Source organism: Mastomys coucha, unplaced genomic scaffold, assembly GCF_008632895.1.
Source record: "Mastomys coucha isolate ucsf_1 unplaced genomic scaffold, UCSF_Mcou_1 pScaffold20, whole genome shotgun sequence".
Lineage (NCBI taxonomy): Eukaryota > Metazoa > Chordata > Mammalia > Rodentia > Muridae > Mastomys > Mastomys coucha.
In genome coordinates this window covers 29,909,420-29,909,656 of record NW_022196903.1, presented here as the reverse complement: position 1 = coordinate 29,909,656, position 237 = coordinate 29,909,420, and the positions used below count along the sequence as shown (strand labels likewise).

At 46.4% G+C, this 237-nt stretch overlaps 1 protein-coding gene across 3 annotated transcripts in view; it reads left to right on the top strand.

The window, feature by feature from the left end:
• The window catches only part of LOC116098715 (WD repeat-containing protein 91), a 27,544-nt gene that overhangs the window by 12,885 nt on the left and 14,422 nt on the right, over positions 1-237 (top strand). The gene's annotated exons all lie outside the window — the stretch shown is intronic.

The following is a 237-nucleotide window of genomic DNA, read 5'->3' as shown; positions in this document are numbered from 1 at the left end:
TGGGAGGGCCCAGCCTATTATGAGTGGTACCATCCCTGGGCTGGTGGTCCTAGATTCTATAGGTAAGCAGTCTGAGTAAATTATGAGGAGCAAGCCAGTAAGCAGCACCCTGCCATGGCCTCTGTATCAGCTTCTGCCTTCAGGTTCTTGCCCTGCTTGAGTTTCTGTCCTGATTTCCACCAATTTTGAAAAGTGATGTGGAAGCATAAGCCAAATAAATAAAACCTTTCCTTTTCA